Source organism: Salvelinus fontinalis, chromosome 34, assembly GCF_029448725.1.
Source record: "Salvelinus fontinalis isolate EN_2023a chromosome 34, ASM2944872v1, whole genome shotgun sequence".
Taxonomy (NCBI): Eukaryota; Metazoa; Chordata; class Actinopteri; order Salmoniformes; family Salmonidae; genus Salvelinus; species Salvelinus fontinalis.
The window spans coordinates 22515244-22525248 of NC_074698.1; positions in this window are offsets into that span (position 1 = coordinate 22515244).

Genomic DNA, 10005 nt, shown 5'->3' on the forward strand with positions numbered 1-10005 from the left:
TGAGAGGTCACTGGAGGATAAGGTCTCTGTGGAGCGTGTCAATCAGCCATGTGACTGAGACATCAAAGAGAAGGAGGTCTCTGACGTGCTCTCCTCTATCCATCTGACTGACACACACACACACACACACACACACACACACACACACACACACACACACACACACACACACACACACACACACACACACACACACACACACACACACACACACACACACACACACACACACACTCAATAGCCCCCCTTTCTATTCTCATTACGCACCACTAAATGCTGATGAAGGTTAAGAATGAGTACCCAGGCTCAGGAGGGCTCTAGATATCTGTTAGATTATTTTAGACTCTATAAACTTCCCTATTTTTAATTGTATTCTGCCTCAGAGGCGGCCCTGTGTACCAGAGAGGGTCATGGAAGAAGCAACAACCGGTCTATAAAGGGATATCAGCTCCCCAACCCACTATCTAGTGGAACACCAGCCATAATAAAGTGTCTTTAAATCAGCACTGTTTCATTCATACACACACATTCACCACCACACATTGTTATAGGTCCATAACTCAGTTTCTTTACTCACTCAAGATAAGCAGAGGCTCAATGCTAAAATAAGTCATTATGCTGCACCAGGGAATAGCATGTGTAACAATATATTCTCCCAGTCTAGTTTTATTCAAGACTTGAATCAGAATGCCAGGCAGAAATGTGTGTTTGTGTAATATGTACTGAGTCTACTTTTCTTCCAGACAACAACAATAGTGCTCTATCATGTAATCCTATTTCACTGTATAATTCAATTTGAATGAGGCGCTGCAGGCGACAGCCAAGCAGAGGTAGCATGACGGGAGCTGGTCTGGGGAATACTGGTGTGATCAGTTAGGTGTAGGCGCCCTCTAGTGTCCAGATTTGGACACACCCTGCTGACATAGTGGCTTAATTAAGGGTCAAACTCAAGCTGTCAGATCCAATGTTTTGGTTAATACTATATACTGAAACATTTATCATTTTAACTGAATGTTGTCCTTACTCAGTACATTTGTGTCTTAGTTTAGTCCAGTCTACAGTCTTTAGAAAACAGTAGCCATTTGATCAGTTGACACTAGGGGGAGCTATTGTAGCATGTGAATCTGTCAGGCGTTTACCAGCAGTGAGGCTGATGTAGCTACAGGTAACTGCCAAAATAAAGGAAACACTAGAGTAAATGAAGGACACAAAGTATATTGAAAGAAGGTGCTTCCACACAGGTGTGGTTCCTTAGTTACTTAAGCAATTAAAATTCCATTATGCTTAGGGGCATGTTTAAAAATGTTGAGCAAGCCATTATTTGGGCTACCATGTCTATGCCCCCATAGGATGACAATGCCCCCATCCACAGTACACGAGTACTCAAATCAAATTGTACTTGTCACATGCGCCGAATACAGCAGGTGTAGACCTTACAGGGAAATAATTACTTACAAGCCCTTAACCAACATTGCATTTTTAAGAAAATCCCCTCCAAAAGTAAGAGAAGAATAACAAATAATTAAAGAGCAACAGTAAATGACAATAGCCGGGCTATATACAATCACTGAATGATTTGATGAGCATGAAAATGATGTAAACCACATGCCATGGCTGTCTCTGTCACCAGATCTCAACCAAATTGAACACTTATGGAAGATTCTGGAACGGTGCCTGAGACAATGTTTTCCATCAACAAAACAACAAATTATGGAATTGCTTGTGGAAGAATAATGTTGCATCCCTCCAATAGAGTTCCAGACACTTGTAGACTCTATGCTAAGGCACTTTGAAGCTGTTCTCGCTCGTGGTGGCCCAACACCCTATTAAGACACTTTATGTTTCCTTTATTTTGGCAGTTACTAGTATGTATGTGTGGTGTGTTGGTGCATCTGACATGGGACAATTTAATATGTTACATGAACAAGGTAACATTATTGTATCTTTATTTAACTAGGCAAGTCAGTTAATAACAAATTCTTATTTTCAATGATGGCCTAGGAACAGGGGGTTAACTGCCTTGTTCAGGGGCAGAACGACAGATTTTTACCTTGTTGGCTTGGGGAATAGTAACCTTTAACCTTTGGGTTACTAGTCCAACGCTCTAACCACTAGGCTACCTGCCGCCCCAACATGTCTGTGTACATTCTGTCTAACAGTATCTCCTGCTGTTAGAAACACATCAACTGAAATAATAGGATGGTTTTTATTTTTGGCTGAGCCTTGGATGGTTGGTTGGGATGAATCAAACTTCAACAGTCTCTGCCAAGTCTTCCAGCTAAGTGCTTCCCTCATCAGAGAGTCTGTTTCACTTGCAATCTACAAGTCCATTTTTTTGTGGAAAGAAAATGCTGAGGAGAAACAAAATATAACGGCAGTAGTAGAGGGGAAGGTGGTCTGGTTGTCATCAGCAGCAGTAGCTGTCACAATGGCGTGTATAAGTGGCAGAAGAAGTCAGGCGCAGGAGAGTCAAATAGAGTGTAGAATGGAGTACTTTAATTAAAGTCCCAGTAATCTGCTCCATAACACTCACGGAAAAAATATAAAACAAATCTGGGTACGAAGATCCGTCGCACACCTATACACAATTAACACAACACATGACAACGAACAATCTCTGACAAACACATGAAGGGAAACAGAGGGTTAAATACACAACAGGTAATGAATGGGATTGACAACAGGTGTGTGGGAAGACAAGACAAAACCAATGGAAAATGAAAAATGGATCGATGATGACTAGAAGACCGGTGAAGTCGACCGCCGAACACCGCCCGGACAAGGAGAGGCAACGACTTCGGCAGAAGTCGTGACATTACCCCCCCCCCCCCTGACGCGCGGCTCCAGCAGCGCGTCGACACCGGCCTCGGGGACGACCCGGAGGGCGAGGTGCAGGGCGATCCGGATGGAGGCGGTGGAATTCTTTTAACATAGAAGGATCTAAAACGTCCTCCACCGGAACCCAGCATCTCTCCTCCGGCCCGTACCCCTCCCAGTCCACGAGGTACTGAAGGCCCCTCGCCCGACGTCTCGAATTCAAAATGGATCGAATAGCGTACGCCGGGACCCCCTCGATGTCTAGAGGAGGCGGAGGAACTTCACGCACTTCAGCCTCCTGGAGCGGGCCAGCCACCACCGGCCTGAGGAGAGACACATGGAACGAGGGGTAATTAGTGGGCAGTTGTAATCTATAACATACCTCGTTCACTCTCCTCAGGACTTTAAACGGCCCCACAAACCGCGGACACAGCTTCCGGCAGAGCAGGCGGAGGGGCAGGTTTCGGGTCGAGAGCCAGACCCTGTCCCCTGGTACGAACACCGGGGCCTCACTGCGGCGACGGTCTGCGCCAATTTTCTGGCGCCTTATGGCACGCTGAAGGTGGACGTGGGCTGCCTCCCAAGTTTCCTCAGCGTGCCGAAACCAATTGTCCACCGCAGGAGCTTCGGTCTGACTCTGATGCCAAGGAGCCAGAACCGGCTGATACCCTAATACACATTGAAAAGGGGTAAGGTTAGTGGAGGAGTGACGTAGCGAGTTCTGGGCTATCTCTGCCCAGGGCACGAACTTCGCCCACTCCCCTGGCCGGTCCTGGCAATAGGACCGCAGAAACCTGCCCACATCCTGGTTAACTCTCTCCACCTGCCCATTACTCTCGGGGTGAAAACCTGAGGTAAGACTAACCGAGATCCCCAGACGTTCCATGAACGCCTTCCAGACCCTTGACGTGAACTGGGGACCCCGATCAGACACTATATCCTCAGGCACCCCATAATGCCGGAAAACATGTGTAAACAGAGCCTCCGCAGTTTGTAAGGCCGTAGGGAGACCGGGCAAAGGGAGAAGACGACAGGACTTAGAGAACCGATCCACAACGACCAGGATCGTGGTGTAACCCTGTGAAGGTGGAAGATCAGTCACAAAATCAACTGACAGGTGCGACCACGGCCGTTGAGGAACGGGTAAAGGTAAAAGCTTACCTCTAGGCAGGTGTCTAGGAGCCTTGCACTGGGCGCACACCGAACAGGAGGAAACATAAATCCTCACGTCCTTAGCTAAAGTGGGCCACCAGTATCTCCCATCAAGACAGCGCATCGTCCGACCTATCCCAGGATGACCAGAGGAGGGTGATGTGTGAGCCCAATAGATCAATCGGTCGCGGACAGCAGACGGAACGTACAGACGACCAGCTGGACACTCAGGAGGAGAGGGCTCTGCACGTGACGCCCGCTCAATGTCCGCGTCCAGCTCCCACACTACTGGCGCCACCAAACACGACTCTGGGAGTATGGGAGTGGGATCCATGGGTCGCTCCTCTGTGTCATACAGCCGAGACAATGCGTCTGCCTTGACGTTCTGGGAGCCTGGTCTGTAAGTAAGCGTAAACACAAAACGAGTGAAAAACATGGCCCACCTTGCCTGGCGAGGATTTAGTCTCTTCGCCTGCCGGATGTACTCCAGATTGCGGTGGTCAGTCCAGATGAGAAAAGGGTGATTAGCCCCCTCAAGCCAATGCCTCCACACCTTCAAGGCTTTTACGACAGCTAACAGCTCTCGGTCCCCCACATCATAGTTACGCTCCGCCGGGCTGAGCTTCTTCGAAAAGAAAGCACAGGGGCGAAGCTTGGGTGGCACACCCGAACGCTGAGAGAGCACTGCTCCTATCCCAGCTTCGGATGCGTCCACCTCTACTATGAATGGCAAAGAGGGATCCGGATGAGCCAACACAGGCGCCGAGGTAAACAGAGCCTTCAGTTTACCAAAAGCCCTATTCGCCTCGGCCGACCACTGCAAGCGCACCGGTCCCCCCTTTAGCAGTGAGGTAATGGGAGCTGCAACCTGACCAAAACCCCGGATAAATCTCCGGTAGTAATTGGCAAACCCTAAAAAACGCTGCACCTCCTTAACCGTGGTTGGAGTCGGCCAATTACGCACGGCTGTAATGCGGTCGCTCTCCATTTCCACTCCTGAAGTGGAAATCTGATGCCCTAGGAAGGAGATGGATTGTTGGAAGAACAAGCATTTCTCAGCCTTGACATATAAATCATGCTCCAACAGGCGACCAAGCACCCTGCGCACCAAGGACACATGCTCAGCGCGTGTAGCAGAGTATATCAAAATATCATCGATATACACCACTACACCCTGCCCGTTCAGGTCCCTGAAGATCTCATCTACAAACGATTGGAAGACGGATGGAGCATTCATCAACCCATATGGCATGACCAGGTACTCATAATGACCTGAGGTGATGCTAAATGCCGTCTTCCACTCATCACCCCTCCTAATACGCACCAGATTGTACGCACTCCTGAGATCCAATTTTGTGAAGAAGCGGGCCCCGCGCATTGACTCCATTACTGTATTGATCAAAGGTAGCGGGTAACTATATTTTACCGTGATTTTATTAAGGTCTCGATAATCAATGCACGGGCGTAAACCGCCATCCTTCTTCTTCACAAAAAAGAAACTCGAAGAGGCGGGTGAAATGGATGGCTTAATGAACCCCTGACGCAGGGATTCAGAGATATAATTATCCATAGCCACTGTCTCCGCTTGCGACAGAGGACACACATGACTCCTGGGATATGCAGCGTCTACCAGGAGATCTATCGCACAATCCCCCTGTCGATGGGGTGGTAATTGAGTCGCCTTCTTTTTACAGAAGGCGAGTGCCAAATCGGCATATTCTGAGGGAATGCGCACGGTGGAAACCTGGTCTGGACTTTCCACCGTAGTAGCACCAACGGAAACCCCTACACACCTACCTGAGCACTCTCGCGACCACCCCGTGAGAGCCCTCTGTGGCCAAGAAACAGTGGGGTTATGAGTAGTTAACCAGGGTAGGCCTAACACCACAGAATATGCAGGGGAATCAATAAGGAAAAGACTAATCTTCTCCTTGTGACCCTCCTGCGTTATCATAGACAAAGGTGCGGTGACCTCCCTGATAAACCCTGACCCTATTGGTCGACTATCTACGGCATGAATAGGGAAAAGCATATCCACAGAAACAACAGGAATCCCTAAACTATGAGCAAAATTTTTATTAATGAAATTCCCAGCCGCGCCTGAATCTACTAGCGCCTTATACTGGGAATGCAGGGAAAAATCCGGAAAGGTGACAGAGACAAACATAAGTGCAGCAGAGGGCTCTGGATGAGTATGGTGCCTACTCACCTGGGGTGATGCCAGAGTGCCCTGCCTGCCTTCTCTATTCCCAGAGGAACCAACCCGGCACCGATCAGCAGTGTGATCTCTGCGATCATAGATGGTGCTCGAGCGGGTACCCCCTCCGGTCTCCCTGCGCACCATCCCTCCCAATTCCATAGGCTCGGGAGAGAGAGTGCGGGAGGATGGAACAACCAGACCCCGATCTAGACGTCCCCGAGTAGCCAGCATGTTGTCCAGCCTGATGGACATATCCACCAGTTGGTCGAAGTTGAGGGTGGTGTCTCTACAGGCCAGCTCCCGACGGACGTCCTCGCGTAGACTACAACGGTAGTGGTCGATCAGGGCCCTGTCGCTCCATCCAGCGCCGGCAGCCAAAGTCCTAAACTCCAACGCGAACTCCTGAGCACTCCTCTTCCCCTGCCTCAGATGATAGAGGAGCTCACCTGCTGCTCTGCCTTCGGATGGGTGGTCGAATACCTTCCGGAAATGGCAGCTCCTCAAAATGGTCCAACGCCTTATCCTCTCCACACACAGCGTTGGCCCACTACAGGGCTTTCCCGGTAAGGCAGGAGACGAGGGCGAAGCTTTTCTCACGGTCTGATGGTACTGGAGAGACCGTGGCCAGATACAAGTTCAGTTTTAGGAGAAAACCCTGGCAGCTGGCAGTATCTCCATTGTATCCCGTGGGTAGGGATAACTGGATCCTGTTCTGTTCCGGAGGGAAAAAAACGTTTGAAGGAATTCCAGGGGGTGGTGGAGGTACTGGACACGCTCCCTGTCTCTCCCAGCGGTCCATACTCTGGACAATGCGATCCATGGCAGTGCACAGACTGTCAATCTCCGCCGCGTGTTCCAGGACGCGTTCCTCAACCTCCATTAGGGAAGTGCCTCCTCCTGCTGACTTCATTTTTTAAGGTCAGAGATTCTGTCACAATGGCGTGTATAAGTGGCAGAAGAAGTCAGGCGCAGGAGAGTCAAATAGAGTGTAGAATGGAGTACTTTAATTAAAGTCCCAGTAATCTGCTCCATAACACTCACAGAAAAAATATAAAACAAATCTGGGTACGAAGACCCGTCGCACACCTATACACAATTAACACAACACATGACAACGAACAATCTCTGACAAACACATGAAGGGAAACAGAGGGTTAAATACACAACAGGTAATGAATGGGATTGACAACAGGTGTGTGGGAAGACAAGACAAAACCAATGGAAAATGAAAAATGGATCGATGATGACTAGAAGACCGGTGAAGTCGACCGCCGAACATCGCCCGGACAAGGAGAGGCAACGACTTCGGCAGAAGTCGTGACAGTAGCAGAGTTACACCTGGGTCTCTCTCTCTCTCTCTCTGTCTCTGTCTCTCTCTCTCTCTCTCTCTCTCTCTCTCTCTCTCTCTCTCTCTCTCTCTCTCTCTCTCTCTCTCTCTCCCTCTCTCTCAAGTCTCTCTTCAAGTCTCTCTTCAAGTCTCTCTTCAAGTCTCTGACAATCGCCTGGGATTTCACAACTATAGGATCCACTTTAAGCACATCACTGACAATGCGTTCTTCTGAGTTGTTCTGTTATAACACAGTAGTTCATCCTGCCCTGTGGTATTCCACGTGTGGTTGACTTTAAAGTAGAGGACAAGGGTGGCAGGTAGCCTAGTGGTTAAGCGCGTTGGGCCAGTTACCGAAAGGTTACTGGTTCGAATCCTTGAGCCGACTAGATGAAAAATCGGTCAATGTGCCCTTGAGCAAGGCATTTCACCCTAATTGCTCCTCCTGTAAGTTGCTCTGGATAAGAGTGTCTGCGAAATAACTCAAATATAAATGTAAAAGGCAGTGGTGTAAAGTACTGAAGTAAAAATACTTTAAGGGGTATCTGTACTTTACTATTTATTTTTGACAACTTTTACTTTTACTTCACTACATTCCTAAAGAAAATAATGTACTTTTTACTCTGTACATTTTCCCTGACACCCAAAAGTACTTTACAGGAAAATGGTCCAACTCACTCACTTATCAAGAGAACATCCCTGGTCATCCCTACTGCCTCTGATCTGGCGGACTCACTAAACACGAATGCTTTGTTTGTAAAATCATGTCAGAGTGTTGTAGTGTGCCCCTGGCTATCGAAAATGTGCTGTCTGGTTAGCATAATATAAGGAATTAGAAATTATAATCACTTTAACTTTTGATACTCAAGTACATTTTAGCAATTCCATTTACTTTTGATACTTAAGTATATTTAAAACCAAATACTTTTAGACTTTTTCTCAAGTCGTTTTTTACTGGGTGACTTTCACTTTTACTTAAGTCATTTTCTATTAAGAAATCTTTACTTTGAGTCAAGTATGACTTTTGAGTTTGTTTTCCACCACTGGTAAAAGGGGGGAAAGAAGAGTGGAGAAGTGGAATTGTAAGGATAAAGGAAAGAGGATGGAAGGAGGTCTAAATCTCCAGCTCTGTTGAGGCTCAGGCTCATTTCCTCCTCTCTTCCTCTGAGAGAGCAAGGGAAAGAAAACCCACCAGCCGTGGTTCCGCCTCTACTCTCTCTTTCACTTTCCCATAACCACCCCTGGTCCCTGCTCACACAGCCTTCCGGATTTCTATGTGCTTTGTGAAAGATTGTGTCTGTGCATTGAGTGCCTCTGTGTGTTTTCTTTGTGTTTCCCCAGAGGTCTATTGTTTCCCGAAGCTGTCCCATGTTGAGTATCAGCCCCCTGTCTCCCCCTGGCTCTGCCTGCAAATCTATTAGAAAGTTAATGTTGGGTAAGTGGACCACGGTGGGTTAATTGAGTCTAATAGAAAGTTAATGTCGGGTAAGTGGACCACGGTGGGTTAACTGAGTCTAATAGAACGTTAATGTTGGGTAAGTGGACCATGGTGGGTTAATTGAGTCTAATAGAAAGTTAATGTTGGGTAACTGGACCACGGTGGTTTAATTGAGTCTAATAGAACGTTAATGTTGGGTAAGTGGACCATGGTGGGTTAATTGAGTCTAATAGAAAGTTAATGTTGGGTAACTGGACCATGGTGGGTTAATTGAGTCTAATAGAACGTTAATGTTGGGTAAGTGGACCACGGTGGGTTAACTGAATCTAATAGAAAGTTAATGTTGGGTAAGTGGACCACGGTGGTTTAATTGAGTCTAATAGAAAGTTAATGTTGGGTAACTGGACCATGGTGGGTTAATTGAGTCTAATAGAAAGTTAATGTTGGGTAAGTGGACCACGGTGGGTTAATTGAGTCTAATAGAAAGTTAATGTTGGGTAAGTGGACCACGGTGGGTTAATTGAGTCTAATAGAAAGTTAATTTTGGGTAAGTGGACCACGGTGGGTTAATTGAGTCTAATAGAAAGTTAATGTTGGGTAAGTGGACCACGGTGGGTTAATTGAGTCTAATGGAAAGTTAATGTTGGGTAAGTGGACCACGGTGGGTTAATTGAGTCTAATAGAAAGTTCATTTTCGGTAAGTGGACCACGGTGGGTTAATTGAGTCTAATAGAAAGTTAATGTTGGGTAAGTGGACCACGGTGGTTTAATTGAATCTAATAGAAAGTTAATGTTGGGTAAGTGGACCACGGTGGGTTAATTGAGTCTAATAGAAAGTTAATGTTGGGTAAGTGGACCACGGTGGGTTAATTGAGTCTAATAGAAAGTTAATGTTGGGTAAGTGGACCACGGTGGGTTAATTGAGTCTAATGGAAAGTTAATGTTGGGTAAGTGGACCACGTGGGTTAATTGAGTCTAATGGAAAGTTAATGTTGGGTAAGTGGACCACGGTGGGTTAATTGAGTCTAATGGAAAGTTAATGTTGGGTAAGTGGACCACGTGGGTTAATTG